The sequence below is a fragment of the Hesperophylax consimilis genome, chromosome 7 (genome assembly GCF_061612785.1).
Source record: "Hesperophylax consimilis isolate HC1 chromosome 7, BYU_Hcon_1.0, whole genome shotgun sequence".
NCBI classification, from domain to species: Eukaryota; Metazoa; Arthropoda; class Insecta; order Trichoptera; family Limnephilidae; genus Hesperophylax; species Hesperophylax consimilis.
This window is the reverse complement of record NC_142842.1, coordinates 1,578,882-1,595,579: the sequence shown is the minus strand read 5'-3', so window position 1 is coordinate 1,595,579 and position 16,698 is coordinate 1,578,882. Positions and strand designations below refer to the sequence as shown.

Here is a 16,698-nt window from a genome sequence, read left to right as displayed (position 1 = left end):
TCGTCAAATTTTTTTTATAGTTTTCTTTCAACGGAAAGGGGGCGCTGAATAAAAATATTGAGAAACTGCAAAGAGAAGGCAGATGGACACCCTAATGTATGTCAGGAAGTTAAATTGGTTTAAAGCACCATGGCGCATGTTCACGTTCACTCGATAGTAAAGGTACATTTTGGGGGCACTCTTTTAATGTAGGTTATCTAATCGTATGAGGCGGTCCACTATTGCTTATTGCTGGTTGTTGGTTACGCTTTTCATGCTTGACTTCCATAGCATTGTTTAATGTTTAATACTTCTAAATCGTATTGTGTATAGTGATTTTACAGTAATGTTGATTGGCTGATTGGACATCAAAAATATTTTAAAATTGCACTCACTGTGGGACTAATGCAATTTTAGCAGGTCATGTGATTTTGTTTAAATATTTACTAGAAATTTTAATGGCAAGTTAGATATTTAAAAGGGAGACGATACATACTACAAATTCCAAAATTTCGTAAGCATTGGAACTTGAAAAGAAAGATTGAAATAATATACAATCATTCAATCATTTTTCGGTGGCTGAAAAAACTGTTGATATTGAATTTAAAGCGTTTTGCTAAGAAAATTCCGATTGTGAGGGTTTTTTTTATACGTATTACTTTAATTTTGTCAATTGGAGGTAAAAACGGGGAACCGATTAGAACCACGAAAATTCTGCTTGTTTCCTTCTACATTGCGGTAAGCAGATCTAACGGTTACTATAGCGAACGCAATTTTCTGCGCAGGGTCTTTCAGCAGTCGGTTCATGTCGATTGCTTACCAAACCGTGGGACGAGAGGCTAAAATTTACATTTGAAGCTGCTTTTAGCGGTAAAACTTCTGCTTCATAAATATATCAATAAAGGTTAAAGTGAAATATTAGATACGATTTTTATCACAAGCCAAGCTTATCCCAATTTAAAAAAAAATATAGACAATTTTAGTGTAGCAAAATTATAGTGTTAATGTTTTTCTTTTTACCGTTTCACAGCCCGATATGTATTCAGAAAGTGAGAAAAATACACAAACGATGTAAGAAGTACCTCGCATGAGTGGTCACACAGGTAGCTTTTGCCACTATCCCCCGAAGCGATGCGAAACGCCACCGTACCTGTACAGGTACATCATAAATACTTGTACTGGTACGGTGTAGGTACAATGCAGATTTAATCCGCACGTTTCATTTGCATACCGCACGCATCTTCAGGTCTGGCATAGCCCGGCTGTACACGGCGGCCTACATTCCATGGTTGGTTGGGTGATCTCTCTCTCGTCCGCCCCCGAGAGAGGAAAGGTGTGAATTCAAGATCAAACCATTCCGCAACTAGACACCCGACACTCGCCCTGTTGTTGATACAAATCATCCTAAGGACTCAAGTGCCCAATAAAATTAAATTGAGTACGTTGATCTTCCGTTTTGGAACAATGAAAAGCAATACGGTCTTTGAAGTCCAATGCTAGGTCGCATCGTTTAACTGATAATGCCGCGTATTATTTTATCAACAACTTGACACCAGCACATCACGTCAGGTGAAAAGCGACAAAAAATACTAAAATTATTATTTTTTATTAAATGTATATTAATTTACTAATGTAAATTTGGTTTTAAGTTATTATGACGTTCACCTCACTTGTACAATAGGCAAGATATCTATCTGTTCTATGGTGAGGAACAAGTAAAATTATATGCTTCAAAAAAATTGTCAAGAATGGGTTATTTTTGGAATTGCATTGTTTACACAAGGTGATTTTTCACAAAAAAGGCGCTATACAAATTATCCAATTATCATTATTATTTTGCTGTAAGTAAAGGTATTTATAATGCCCTGATTTGAAGAAGCCAGTTTCTGCCAATCCTCCTAGATTATATCTCCTTCCCTTCCCCAAATACCGTCCACCTCACAACATTCTAATATTTAAGATGCCATAGTTCCACTGGCTTTGAGCTTACAAGAGTCATTCGAAAGCAAATGAAACTATCTGAAATTTCCAAACGGTTTTCACAATGTTTTTATAATATTGAAAAATATCAACTACCTGCCTTTACAGTCGGACTACAGTGGCTGGTTACAAGTTACGATTTGGAGAAATGCCCAATTTTGGTGAGAAAGAAAATTGATTACCAGCAGTGCGATTTAGTGCATAATATCTGTGAAATGTTTTTGAACAATTTTCTGAACTAAAATAATGCTGTGATAAATAAATGTGTTATGATGTTTATTCAACAATATGAACATTATGTACGTACACAGAACTAACAATATTTTATAACTGAAATGGTTGGTAGTTGGTACCGATATGCAATAATACCAATACTTGTCAACAATAGACCATTTCATAATAATTACACCCAAATTATATTAAAAAATTAATCCCTAAAAACAAAGTTCTTTACTACAATAAATCTATTTTTAAAAGACTTATAAAACTTTAAAAATAAATAAAAAAAATTTTTTCACAGAGTATTGAACCTTCCTACTCAGGAACTGGGGTCGATAACTCTACCAACCTTGCCAAAAGCCGATCGGGTGGGATCGACATTTCTTTCGTATATTAACTGCTGAAATGTCATCCAATTTCAGAAAAATGCGTGTATACCTACGTGTGTGTATGTGATTGCCACCAAGTTGCCAAGTTAATAAAATGCGTGTATACCTACGTGTGTGTATGTGATTGCCACCAAAAGTTAATAAAATGCATTGTCATCGAAAACGAGTCTATCCGCCAAGTTTCAGCTCGATTGGATGTTGGGAAGTTATAATAATAATAATATTGGACAATTTTTATAGCGCCGCTTTTGTGAGTTATCGCCTAAGTTGGTTAATGTTAATATCCGCTTCCAAGATTCGCATTCATTCATTCCAGAAAACAAAAGTGAAATTCAAATAGATGTATTTAAAAAAGAGAGTAATGAGTAATGAGTGATGAGTGATGGTTACGAGTGATCTTCTTTTGAATGGTATTCGTTTTACTTCGAATTCTAGCAAACTGGAATCGATTACACTACAAGCTTTACTCACATTCAAAAGTGTAATGCTAAAAATAGACCACATAATTATATTAGCCTATAAATGAGGATGTCCACCGGTGTTTAGAGACTCACCAAATTCCACCCACAGGGCAATGGACATGCAGGGGAAAGTCGGTAATTATAAATATCAAACGTGCAAAACCAACAAGGAAATAATCATCAACTTTTATTAGTAGGCGGGACATTATTTGATTTGATGCAAATGTATAGTGTTTTATTATAATATAAGCATATAATAATACTATAAACAATTTTAATTTGGCAAGTGGGAGTTAAGTGGTGCGATTTCCATATTTTAAGTCAATACTGTAATACAATAATAATCACATAAAATTAAATAATTACAACAAATTTATTCGAGGGTTATTTTGATACTGTAAAACTGATTTTCGACTATGTTTTCTAAACGTATGTAAAGTTATTTAATTACGTTGTAGTTTCCAATATCTTACAGTTAATCTGTGCCTAATTGGCATGCCTCTGCCTCTGTTCATCTAACCAAATTCGTCTAGTTTTTGGTGAAAAGAAGGTCTCTTTTTTGGTTATTTGGAGTGGAACGTGGAGACAGCGTGGTTTTCTTGAATCTCTCGTTTCTCTTGATATAAATATCAGCAATAATAAAATTCACAATCCATCATTGACTTAGAAGTGGTAGACGAGAGATGGTCATGTATTCCTTTCAGGATATTGTTAGCATTAGCAAATAGCCATTTAATAACGAACCTCCACTTTCAAATACTTGTTGAATATAAATACATATATTTTTTAGTTTTCAGGCTTCTTCGTTATTCCGGTGAAGATTTGGAAGACAACGCCGGCGACAATGACTTTTTTGAGAGCGGTTTAAAGCGAGAGAACGAAATGGTACGTGGTAAGCCAATTCCCATACTAGCCGAATGAAATTAAACTATATAATGTCATTAGCAATTGAGATTCAACCGCTCCGCAGCGGCAAAGCAAGGCCTGTTATAATACCAGAGGACTATTGAAGGAGTCATTTAGAATACGACAAATGTCAAATGCAAACCTTGTGAATAATACAATAATTTTTTCGAAAGCAGCAAACACTTTGGGGTGTCATTATTAATTCAAATAAAAAGTGATGTATTACAAAGAGTGTTTTTTTAATTAAAATACAATAATTATTGTTATACTCGTACTAATGCCATACATATTGTATTTCCGAGTCCCGTAAATTGTTTTTGCGTCGCATCCGTGAGAGGCATACGATAATAACTATCACACGAAAATCCACGTAAGCACCAGACGCAGGTAATGGTTTGATTATAAATAATACAAGAAGGCTATAATAAAATGGCTGAATATTAGCATAATAGTATTCTTATGCGTGGGTTCTATATAATTTAAATAGCAAATTGTAATTCATGATTAGTGTTCCACTAAATTATTATGTATACTACATGTTTTTGTTATAATATAAATAAATAATAAAATTGCAACGTTACAAACGCTTTGTTACATTTTAATGTGCAGGAAAGAAAACAGTTTGCAATTAAACCCCCGCATACCCAATTTCTACAGATTTGTAAAAAGTTTCTCGTTAACTCTATAAGTTTTAAGTTCCAAAGAAAATATTATTTTTTTAGGATAATTTCTATACATTTTTTATGCCGAAACGTTAATTATATGAAAATACCTCGATATAAAAAAATAGAATTAAGCTACAAAATTTTTTGATAATATTGGTTCTGCTATTTAATATGTTATAAGCATGAAAAAAATCACAGTGTATCTTTAAATGCAACTAAATCATTTGTCGAGAGATTTTTGCTCTATTTAAAACGAGTCGGTTTTTATTAAATATTTTCACCATTTTCGCTTAATTACTATCGTCTTTTAATATTAGCGCGCTCGCACATTCGTATTTACATACTCCCTTTCAAACCATACTTGAACGCTTACTACAGATAATAAATGGGCCATCAGCTAATAATTGACATCGTCTGACAAAATGTTGCGTTGGAAGAATAGTTTGACAAGGCCAACTGGTACCAGAAGTTTTTGGCCAAAGAGAAGAGAGGATTGGTGTCTGAAAAGATGTTATTGTATTTTGTGTACCAATTAGTTTTGAGTGTGGAATTTGGAATAGTTGATTTGAGCGTGTGTTTCGTACTGAAAAGTGTAAATTAATGTTTTCTAGACTGTATCCATTATCCATTGTCAACAACGTTGTTGATGATTCTGAATAGGATTTTTTTCTTTCTGACTTGTCACCTTTAAAATCACATCGCCAGGACCAGTAGTCAACAGTATAATATATAGTATATAGTACACAACAATATAATGTCCATACTTAAAAATCAGGCAGTTAATTGAATTTCGCCATTACAGAACAGTCCAGGTGATTAAATTGTCAAAACAATGACACCAAAGACCTTGGGTAATCGTTAAGGTATTTCAAAGAAATACGCTTATTTGAAAAAAAAACTTCCGCCAATTTCAATGGAGTGAAGATAATGACAGACAACTGAGAGTTAAAATGAAGTTTCGATTCAATCGAGAATAAAAAAATGCAACGTAAGATGATGGTCGGTTTCTCGTTGAAAGACTATAAAATTATGTTCATTACAACAGTGGCAAACAACGCACGTAAACTTTTTAGTTAAATGATACAAAAAAACTGATTATCTACGAATCATCATGGGGCCTAAGTAATCAGTCAGTCAGCGGTCGTGGGAGAAAATGATGTTTATGGCCAAAATGATTTGTCAAGTCATGCGCATACTGCAGGTGTAAGAAATCTACATGTTAACGAATAATGATGTGGTTCACACCGCCTAATGGTGCAGTTGTCTTTCATATTATTTAGAAAGAATGCTAATAGCAAAAACTTTTCAACTTTATCCGAAATCCATTATTAATCCATCAGTAATCGTTAATATAAGAGTAATGACGGCCTATGTGGTCGAGGGATAAGGCTCTAGACTAGCAAGCAGGAGGTCGCGGGTTCAAATCCCGAGGTGTGCAAGTAAATTATATTTGATTAATTTGTGCTATTTCACAATCTACTCATTTAAAATAATATTTAATATATTTACAGCACGTTCCAGATTGGATAATACTCTCATCACCGCCCTGGTGTGAGACCACCATTCAGAATTGAAACGTTGCTTGAAATGGCTTTGGCTTTGTTTGGTGACTAGATCTGTATTTTTTTTTTCTAGCAAAAATAACAAGATAGCAATAATGCAATAACTGTATAAATATATTAAAAATAAGTACAAGTGTTATTATGAATTGTAGGTCGATATTAGTTTCTAGCTAGGCAGATTGCCCGTTCTAAGGATCCAAATGCCGTTAAAATTTATTCTGTAAAATAAAAGTGTTGTTATTTTTTTTATCAAAATTGAGTATATATTAAGTTTTTACAAAATGAGTCATTAATAGTAAATCATGTAAGATTTTAAGTACCACTATTTAATAGTTTTTCAGACTCCACCCTCCCAAGCCAATCAACCATTTAGTTATTATTGAACCGATGAAGGATATTTTGCATGTTTCAATATTTAATTCTTGGCGGATTTTATTATATAATTTCGGTCCCAGATATGTATAGCCAGGTCCTCCCCCCAACTACCTTCAGCCTCACAATATACCATAATTTTATTTGTTTGTTTTTATTTAGTTGTAAAAAAGTAAAAAATGTATTTCTAGTATAAACCTTTTAACAATTTATTTCTGTGACATTAAGGACAATTTACAATACGTCTAAAACTTATTCTTTATAGTATTTAGGCATAACCCATGAAAAGCAACAAAAATTGGGGATGCTATAGTCTTACTGGCTCCAGATGGTTTGGAGCAGTTTTTATTATTTATTTAAATACAAACGGCACGAGATGTGCCATTAACGTAAAACAGAAATGAGTTCTTTGGTATCAAAACTGGTCAGATCCAAAATTTAAAAAAAATAAACTAAGTATTGAACTGTGTTCATTATTAACAAAAGAACAGTTCTTATCTTTCAAAAGCAGTCATATCCGCATATTTTGTAAGAGAAACCGGTTTAAAAAGCGGCTGTGGTATGAAAAATAGTCAAATCCAGCACTTGTTTTGGTGTTTCCTGAAAATTCACCTAAAGTGGAGTTGACCAGTTTTGATACCAATTGACTCAAATATAGTTAAAAGTACAAGGTAACTATACAGTACAAAGTTAAAAGTATAATACGAGGTATAAAGTGTAGACGTTAAATATACCTAAAGTTAAGTATAAAGTAAAAAGTTTAATTTACTGTGTAAAGTGTAAAGTTAAATATAAAGTTAAGTATAAAGTAAAAAGTTTAATTTACTGTGTAAAGTGTAAAGTTAAATATAAAGTTAAGTTAATTAAAAATAATAAAATATAAAAAACAAGTACAAAAGGTAAGAAAAATAAAATATTGTTGATAATGACTTATTTGTCAACTATGCCAAACATGAATGATTATCGATTATCAAAATGTATGCTTAGTTGTTGAGACTCTCGTGCAGTTTCACTTTTTAAAAAAAAGTGTGGAGCTAATGTAAAAAGTCTCAGAATCTGTGAATAAAGTATTATTTAGCAATGACAAGACTGAACAGATGAAAAGGTGAAACTAACAAGAAGAAAGCGGTATCTAATTAACAGCCACACTGTTAGGAGATGTTAACCCACTAAAGGAGACGGCTGTGTACAAATGTACTCGTACATTGTCACTTCTCGTTCTTGTGGTCTTGGTAGTTAGACAATGCCTCCGTAAGGAGAAACAATAGGTGGCACGCGCATAACTAATATATCTAACAGAACTTGGTAATTATTACATACAATCGTGACACGTTCTTCAAACGCATAGTTACCAAACAAAACCCACAACATTATACAAGACAAGGGTCCGAAATGACCCGAGGAAGCTTGGATAGTATGAAGGATGTCCGGGGGAAAAGTGTGCTAACTTCGGGAAGTGATTCTACATGATGGTAGAAGTAAAAAAGGTAAATAACTTTTTGCTAAATTCATGTTTATTTTACAAACAAAAATATTTTTCCATAGAAGAATACATACATATTTATTTTCCTATACACAAAATTTTTAACTTGTTTACCTAAAAACGACCTTAAAACATTAAACTTATTTATCTTTTTTACTTCTAAAATCATGTAAAATAACCCCCTCGAAGTTAGCGCATTTTACCCCCGGACACCTTGTATAAAGTCTAAGCCCTAAGCCATGTTTTTTTCCGCAACACAACATGATAATAACGCGATAAAATTCCAAAGCCTGGGCGTGATGACTCTCTTCCGGCCGGGTTCATTATGCCGCGAGCCGTGAGAATATGGATGGTGGATTTACTGCAATCTTCCCAGGGCGTTAGAACTAACAAGTGTGTGCTGCGAAACGCTAAACGCACAATGATTTCATAAATACTACTAAATGTACTACGAAAAAGGCCTTCCAACGGGATTACATCCTGCTTTAATCAATTATATACCTTGTTTCATTATTATGAAGATTAATTGGTAGAACTCCATTTTTCTTTTATATATTCAATAATAATATTATTCAACTTGCTAGTCCAGAGCCTTACCCCTAGACCAGAGATGGGCAAACTTTTTAAGGAAAGGCCCAGATAAAATAAAAAATTATCTAAGCGGGCCGGAAAAAAAAATTAATAAAATAATTTTTTATAAGTGATATAAGTACTTTATTTTTTAATTTTTACATCATGCATAATATTGAGTACATTATATGCTAAAAACAAAAATTGATTATTCTTTAGAAGAGTATGAAGGCGTATCTGACAGATGAAACTGTGGCTGAGCTTCTAAAAGTTTATCATAATCTGGTAAAAACTGGGGTGAGCTGATTCGCAGTAGTGAAGCTAAATGGTGGTCAGTCAATGGTAGCGCCCGATTCGTCCCGAACTTAGCCGAGCAACAGACGCATTGCACTTCACATCGCCATGCTACCGATCTGCAAAGCGCGAGGTTGTGTGCAAACTAATATTAGATGCAATAATACCGTACTTAAAACACAATGAGAAGGAAACCGTTAAGTATTCTATTCTATCTACGTAGAAAATACATTTTGTTCAATTGGTAAGTTGTGGTAGGGTTATTCAAAACAATGTCGCGGGCCGGATTGACTAGCCTGGCGGGCCGGACTTGGCCCGCGGGCCGTACTTTGCCCATCACTGCCCTAGACAAAGGCCTCCGCAAGCTGGAGATCGCGGGTTGAAATTCCGGGATGCACAAGTAAATTTTATTTGATTATTTTGTGTTATTTCATAATTTTCACTTTTAAAATAATATATACCTAGTATATTTGCGGTACATCCCAGAGTGGAAGATACTCTCAGTATCACTCTGGTGTGAGACCACCATTCAGAATTGAATGGTTGCTTTTGGCCGTGTTTTGTGACCAGATCTGGCGGCACAATAAATGCATAACTATGTACCATTCGATTAGATTCTAGTTTCAAGGTTGACGTCACAAATCGACCGATATAAATGTCATTGAAGACTATAATAGCATTCAGGTCTAACTGGGGATCAATATTCAAACAGAGTGGAAACATAGAAAATGGAAACGTTTATTTATAAACATACAAATAATGTCTAAATTTAGAAATATTTCCTACAAACATAATATTGATTTTTCTCTTCAAGTAATACATTCAATAGCCAAGGCCTAGTAATTGAATACTAACCAGTCGCGGTAATTATCTTCTCTATCTAATCGATGTATCATTGGGTACAGTTTGACCTGTACATTCCATAATACGATTTGAGTTACAAAATTGGGTTTAGTGTAGGGTAAATTATAGGGAGTTTACATCCCCTAAATATGATAATAATGTTTACCTTTCTAGTGAGTGAGACTTGTATCATTATAAACCAGACGCCTCGCGCGGCAAATAATTCATTCTCTCTCCAGACTTCTCAGCCGCCGGTTAAGCCCTAAATCCCCTCTACAAAACTAAATTTAAAATATTTGAATTATGATTTTACACACCGAGAGTAACCATGCAACCTTGGATTCTGCGGATTGGAGAACCGCAGAATCGTCCAGCCAACAATCCACCTAAATTGGCAATAATTTACACACCTCCAAAGTTATTTTTAGGACTTAATTTTAAATCAAATTCAAGCAGAGTTTTGAAGCAAACAAATTTTAGGTATCCTCTCCGAAATCTAAATAACAGCTTCAAAAGTCCAAAATAATCCAGGTATTTTGAATTATTAATTTTATTATTATTTGTGTTTATGAATTAGTAGTTGGCACTCTTCACGCGTATGAACTAATGGGCGTTTTACACGATGATTTTTTTCATACTTTTTTTAATTTTTTTTTATATTAACTCCACACAGGAGGCCCTGAAGAAAATAATTTCCCTCAGGGCCTATGTAAAGATAATAAAGATGTACTGATCCCCATATGGAAACTATATGGGGACCCGAATGAAAATCTTTGTTTTACACTATCATTATTTTTATACTGACGATTTTATTGTTTTGGGGCGGTAACTAAATCGTCAAAAAACACTTTGAACAAAACCATGAGAGTCTCTGTCATTTGCCTTTGCCGTCAACAACTCTTAGGACGGGTTGGAGAATCTGAACAATTCATCAAATTTCAACGTTCATTTTCAAGTTTTGTGAAAGATTTTTTCTAGTTCTGTTTTTATTTCAGTTTTGACAAAACAGTTTTTTTGCTTTCACAGAACCCGAAAATGAACGTTGAAATTTGATGAATTGTTCAAATTCTCCGACACAACCCGTCCTTAGAACATCATCTTTTTATCAATATTTTAAATATAACGAAATAGACGCTCAACAATCAACATAATATAGTTAAGTAAAACAATGACAGAAGGTGTCAAATACTATTTATCTCAAGGCGCGTCTCCCGAGGCATTATGTTTTCAAAACATCCATAAAAACATTGGTACAGTGCTACAACGTTTTTGTTTTCCGACAAAAAAACATTATGGCCCCGACCCAATGTTTTTGTTTTTTTTCGGATGTTTTGAAAACATTTTGTCGCAGGAGATCCGACTTTACCATGAAATTTATGAAAAGACGACCCATTTACGGAAACTGGAAGAAAAGTAGCATCGTGTAAAACTGTAAAACACCCTAAAAGTCAAAATATTTTACTTGGTTTTACAAGGCATTATAATTTAACATCAGCTAAATGAAACAAGCTTACCTCTAATAGTGTCGTTTTGGATTGATTCTTCCAATCTGAAACAGATAAAATTCAATATTAGTTCAAAATAATATTTGCAAGCAACCAACCGCCTGCTAGGGATTCTAATCGCAAATTTCAAAAGCTGTGAGTTCTGGCTTTTTCCATCTAAGGCAGATAAAATCAATCAGGAGATGTCTTGCCTCTGATGAAGCATTCACTCATAAATTCGTTCGTCGTCGAATGGTCGTAGGTATGGACTGTTGCAATAGTGCATATGCCGGCCTACCTCAGAAACAAATCAATAGAAGTTTTTAATGCTGCGGCGAGAATGATTTTTTGAACGTACAATCCTACTAGGGGATCGCCTTCACTGGCTTCGATGCCCTGAAAGAATTGAGTTTAAGATCTGCTTAGTGACCTTCAAAGCATTGCAAGGAATGGCACCAGAACGGAACTGTGTCCGACAAAACTTAAGCAATAGACAGCTTACTCTAAGGTCAGCAGATCTACATAATAGTAATCGTCTAATCGAACTTTCTGGGTCAAATCGAGCCGTTTACTATGATCGCTCTTTTCTTGTAACTGGCCCGCTCATTTGGAATAAACTTCCCTCAGCTCTTACTAATCTCCATAATTTGGCTGAATTTAAACGGGCTTTAAAAACAAAATTATTTTAAAAATCCTACCATTCATTAATCTTAACTTCTTTTCAATATTTTATAATTAGCCATATTCTCAAACTTCCGGTAATTGTTTGGTTTCGGTTGCCTCCTTATTATACCTTTTTAAATGTTTACTCAGAAGATTCTCATTTCTGAGCACAAACTGCCTCCTGTTTTATATTATCTTTTATTTTTATTGTTCTTGTTTTTTTCCTGTCCTGCTGTTATTGTTATTCTTTGTTTTGTCATTGCTTTGTATAAACTGTACATTTAGTGTTATATTATTAGATCTGTATTGGGTAAAGCGCACTGTAGGAATAATTTTAAGAACATGACCACTAATACTAAATTACCGTTTTTAAGTTAGTTATAGTAAAGCGCACATGAAGTAAAATGACACTACACTGCGTTATATAATTATTATTATTATCGCCTCTCTTGGTGACAAAATACTTATTCCACTAAAACCTAAAAAAATACTTTTTTTTAAATTTGAGAACTAAACAAGAATTTTAATAAAATAAACATGTATAAAAGAGTGTGACTTAATGGTCTCAAAATAATCGCTTTCAATCCTCTTGAAACATTAGTTTGTCATTCTTGACAACATAACCACAACACGGGTTAAGGTAAAATTACCGAAAACAAAATGATCGTATACAAAATGTCCGTATACAAAATGGTCGTAATCAAATGATCGTACTCTTAAATGATCGTAACTCTCAAATGATCAACGCAAAATGATGGTAGGCAAATAGTAAGCAAATGGTTGTAATAAAATACTAGTGTCTGAAAGATTTGATGTTACGTATAATCATTTATTTTATGAGATGATGTACAGTAGACTGAATACTGAACAATGCAATCTTTTAAAAGTTAAATTAAAATCAAATTGTAATTACGATCATTATAAGATCAAGTATTTAACACCATTTTCTTATTTAATTATTTTTAATTTTACGTAAAATAGGATTTTACGATCAAATTATAATTACGATCTTTTTGCTTACGATCAAATCGTCGGTTATCCTAGTCACCTAAAAATGATAATGTGCCACATATGTAATGAAGAAATACTAGACGACTCTAGAGAGACTTTAAACAGAAGTAGGTACGTATTTAAAAATCAGATACAGATAATAAATTAATTGAACGTTGTCTCGGATTCGTTTCAAACTGAAAAGCGACAGATTGAATGATACATTTGACAAATAATCAACCTACTGGAGAAATGGGCACACATTAAAATGTTACATATAGAAGAAAATACTATTGTTGCGAACATACTAGAGTTCCAACTGCCCAAAATCAGTGGAACAGTGGCTCTCCTCACAATAATAATTATTTGATCATTTCTATAGCGCTGTTTTTGCGAAAAATTACCTCAAGGGCGCAACACTGTAATTATTTAACACCAAACATAGAGGTACAGTAAATTAATCTTCCCTGCAAGAGTAACACATTTTGTACGAGTTGAGGCCTATTATACATGTGAAACCATGCCTATTAGATGACTACTTATTTTAGGAAGTGTCGACTAGAATTTTTAAAATTCAAACGATGCTCTCAAGGCGATATTTCTTTCAACAGCCATAACACTTTAAAGCTAATGAGTAGTTACCTACTTGAGATATTGAGCACGTGTTCTCGAAATACTTCACAAGTACAACAGTTCCCAGCTTCCCTTAGTCGCAGCTGGGTGCTTTAAAATTAGACCAGTCAGGGCAGCTGTTCTCTTTTATTAAAACCGGATAGACAAACGGAAGGAAGTCCGGAAGCTGGGATGACGAGGATTGGGTAACTACCTAACTACTGAAATTCAAAGCTACTTTTTGAATTAAGAACACCCGCAACATCCCCGAGGGAAAGAGCCGCCATCTGCCGGAAAAGGGAACAACGAATCAACTGCACATGGCGGATTTTAATGTAAAAAACACAATAAAAAGCATTCTTAACAGGTTTGGTGGTCTGTTGTAAATAACAAAGAATAAAAGCTTATTTTGAAGATTTTGGTGGTTAAATGAAAGAAATAATGATGGCAATAAGGAGGCGGCCGTATGTTCAGACAACTGACGCGATATTTATATATCTACCGCCAAAAAGTTAATTACGAGTCAAAAATGTCAGAACAGATGGGCGGATACGTAGGAGCCTATCTACCGATATTGCGTGCAATGTTTTTTGAGATTCTTTAGAAATTTGGTGTAAATTTAAAAAAATAGTGTATAAAAGTCGATGCAAGCGATAAATGTCTTATTTTAAAATATTAAAAAATGTAATAATTATAAATTCGGAGCTCCACTGTCTAGTCAATATAAGAGTGCCAACACTAGACATAAAGACCTTTTTAAAATTGGGTTAGTTGTAAGAAATAGGATGAAACTGTAAGTATTTTGTACAATAAAGGTTTTTGAATTTCACAAAACTCGCCAATTCCTCGGTAAAAATAGTTTAGCAAACGAACATAGGTACCTACACATGACATCGAACTATAAACATGACAACAATTCGGAATACAAATATAAATCAGGAAATAGAGCTCAAAATCATTTCTTATGGAGAGCAAATTAAAATTATGTAAGAATTTAAAAAAATGTGTTGTGAACAATGCACATGAACCACACACCGTGAAGCTTTTCCTAGCGCCCGCACCTTTCTATGAACATTCAGTCAACCGGCCAACTAACTCACCAAAACCAGAACGCTAGGCGTGAGAAACTACAAACTCTAGAGAAATTGTCTTAAAACTTTAATGATTAAAACATTATGGTTATGAATTATTATTTAAATGCTATCATCTAATCTAGAAGGGAGCTGAGGCATAACGACCAAAGAGATTGATGGGCGAGAGATGAAAGCGAGTGTTTTCGTGGAGAAATTGTCGAAATTAAGGAAAAGATCATTTATTTATGAAACCGGCCTACGACAGGTACAGATTTTTGTCGAAATTGTCAGGTAATATCAGAAACAAAAACTAACTAACAATCACGTTAACCTCTGCAGAGGTAGGCAGAGAAGAACCATTGCTATCTCGCATGATTTAAGAATGATACAGACTCGACAGAACTTACTTAATACGTATAATTTCGGACAATCATAATATCGTAATATAACAGTAGAAATCAACACCCAAATTGCAAATCAGAGCTAGAAGGTTTAGTCCTTACCTAAAGTCACTTTTATGAAATGTAAAATATTACATGCAATAGTGCGCAAATGCGTTGAACTATTGCTATACACAAAATCAGAAACATTGACCATGTACGTATACCTATATGGATGGTCAGAAACATTTCACAGTCAGAGACATTGTATATACTATCGAGAAGGAATTTTGCACAAAAACGGCGCTATACAAATCATCGAAATATTATTATTATTAGAAATTCTGGGACTAGGTACCATATGTATTCCTCTTTGCCCAGAATACTAATGCAGGGAAACAATTATACCAAGTCATTGGACATCTTCAATTTATCTTTAAGCAAATATAAAATGTTGTTAAGGAAGCAATTCAGTTATGTACAATAAATAATGTGTATTTCTTGATATTCATATGTAAAAGCCCCGAAAAAGGGCGTTAATTAATAAATAAATAAATTATTATTATTAAGGAAAAAAGACACAAAATGTGCCGAAGATTCCAATTCTTACAAAAGTTCAAAAATATTACCGATTATACAGATAACAAAATTATTGATAATTCATGTTCCTGCACGATTTTTTTGTAACGAGACGTATTACTTTTGAGTTCGCTCTTAAATCCACTGAATTTTATTTGAAGATTACATAAAAATGACGCACTTTTAAAATCTCAGCGTAAAAATAAATTAGGGGTTAAAGATCTGAAAAATATGCAAAATATTCGTCAGTTTCCAAGCTTTTGTGACATATTTATCACTAAATTGGAAATGGTGTTCTATTTGTCAAAAAATAAAATATTTCACTATTGCAGAGTGCGGAGACAGCGGTAAGGTATGCAAAAAGACAGTGCATAACTCTTCATATCGCATTATTTGGCAACAGCTGGTCCATTCTACTTTGTCACCGAGGACGGGATAAATCTTGTGCTAATGCGTGGGACGAGGGTTCGTAATATTGCTGTTTTTATTACTGTTCGGTATTTTTTGTACTTTTTATGGTTTTTTGAGGCAACGCAAATGCAAATGACAGATGCTTCCATGTGATAATAAATATACGGTTATATAGAGGTGTTGCCATTTTTTGACGATTTAGTACCGTCCAAAGGATACTATTTCTTCTCCAATGGCAACTATGAAATAGTAAGCATGAAAATAATTATTGTGTAAAGCAAAGTTTTCTTTTGGGTACAGATACAGTTTCCATATGGAAATTAGAGTGGTGCACTCTCAGTATCGTCCTAGTGAAAGACTGCCTTTCAGAATCGAAACATTGCGTGGTAATTTGCTGAAAGTTGCGTGAAATGGTATTAGCCGTGTTTGGTGACCGAATCTATCCAGGCACTTCCCTATCGTCCTCTTTCCCATATCCTTCCCTTCCCAAATCCTGAGCCTCACAACATACATATATCAATAATAATTGGCAGCCTCCATTTTTGGAGATTTCATATTCTCACTGGCTTCGAACAGTTGGGACTCTTGTCCCATGGACATAAAAAGACCTGGAAAGAGCGATTTTGTGTGAATGGCATTGAGGCCAAATCTAGGGTGAGGCGAAATTGCCTGGCAGCCATCTTGGATGACTAACTTTTGAACTGATTTGTGAGCAAAGTGGTGCATAATGAACAATTATTATTGTGTTGTTAAAGCAGTTATTTCGGCTTATGATTTTTTTTA

The 16,698-nt window shown here is 33.9% G+C and overlaps 1 protein-coding gene across 4 annotated transcripts in view; it reads right to left on the bottom strand.

Moving 5' to 3' along the window:
- Positions 1 to 16,698, bottom strand: part of nuf (rab11 family-interacting protein nuf) — a 220,132-nt gene that overhangs the window by 177,192 nt on the left and 26,242 nt on the right. For all 4 annotated transcript variants that reach the window (XM_089633096.1, XM_089633099.1, XM_089633098.1 and 1 more), the window contains exon 2: positions 11,238 to 11,272. The gene's annotated coding sequence lies outside the window, so the exon portion shown is untranslated. The remainder of the gene's footprint in view (positions 1 to 11,237; positions 11,273 to 16,698) is intronic.